Below are 1,346 nucleotides of genomic sequence, written 5' to 3' on the forward strand. Positions count from 1 at the left end.
ACATGCTAGAAGAAAAAGGTTTCAAATAATGAAAAATGCATTCAAAACTATTACATGGTCCTAAACTGGAAGAAGTCAATGTGCTTTAACTTAATTCCAACTGGATCCCTCTAAAACCATTTATATTTCACTTTTTCAACTGTAGAAAGTTAATTGTATAATCTATTATAAGAGCTTTATTGCACATGAATAAAGTCATAACAATTGTCATCGACATAGAGGCCTATTATTAATGCTCAAAACCAATTATTTTGGGGGAAATATTCAACCAGCTATAATCAGAGACTCACAGATTAATCACACACACAAAAAGGTTAAAGATAGGTTTTAACTAAATTATCTGTGTTGTCATTCTACCAGGAACAATGATGTAAGTAACTTGTCCTTTAATTTCTTTTTTACTTTTTTTTTCTTTTTTATGGAGACAGGGTCGCGCTATGTTTCCCGGGCCAGGGAGGATCGAACTCCTGGCCTCAAGCAATCCTTCCTCCTCAGTTTCCCAAAGTGCTGGGATTACAGGTGTAAGCCATATCACCCATCCCAGTTTGTCCTTCTTTAACATGTTAGTCTCTCAACTCTAATTTCTCAACAGGGTAAATTGATTATGTTTGGCAACTTATAACTAATGCAAGTTATAAATAAAAGCTTCATTACATTTTCACTAATATATATCCCTAAGAAGCAAATGCTTCCTCCTGCTAATGACTATTTGAATTCTAAATATAGTTCAAATAAGGAATTCTAAACGTTTAAGTTTGCTTACCGAACATAAACAGCAGTAGAGTTTTTGTCTTTCACTGGACTCCCAGAGGTCAGAGAGAAAGATGAGTTATAAAGCAGCGTAGCCACAGCTCTGCACCACACGCAGGTGTTGCTACCATGGAGCACTTTGAGTGGAACGTGCTGGAGGTGCAAACGTTTCCTGTGGGTTGTCAAAAGAGAGGCCAGCGGTTTCTGCCACCCGTGACCGCCCAGCACAGTATGCTCTGGCAGGGGCCATTCTTAGCCCAGAAGTCGCTGCACTGAGAGAAGGGCACACAGGGTGCAGCCAGTTCTGGGGGCTTGGACATGTCCAAAACATCCTTGTCTTATAAAAACCTAGGACACATACAGGAACATTCATTAATATTCTCAAAGAAGAACGTTTTATTTTGCACTTGGAAATATGTCAGAAATCACTTGGAGGCAGATAAGAGCTGACCCTCTGCAGAGGTAAGTGGCTAACATACGCTAGATCTCCATGCTTAGAGGCTGCCCCTTTGGTACCCATAGTTCTCCAGGCCTTCCCAGGGCAACACTGTCCAGCACCTCTCTCTCTTTTCCTCCTGTCTTCCTTCAAAAGTTTG

This window comes from Macaca nemestrina, chromosome 4 (assembly GCF_043159975.1).
Source record: "Macaca nemestrina isolate mMacNem1 chromosome 4, mMacNem.hap1, whole genome shotgun sequence".
NCBI classification, from domain to species: domain Eukaryota; kingdom Metazoa; phylum Chordata; class Mammalia; order Primates; family Cercopithecidae; genus Macaca; species Macaca nemestrina.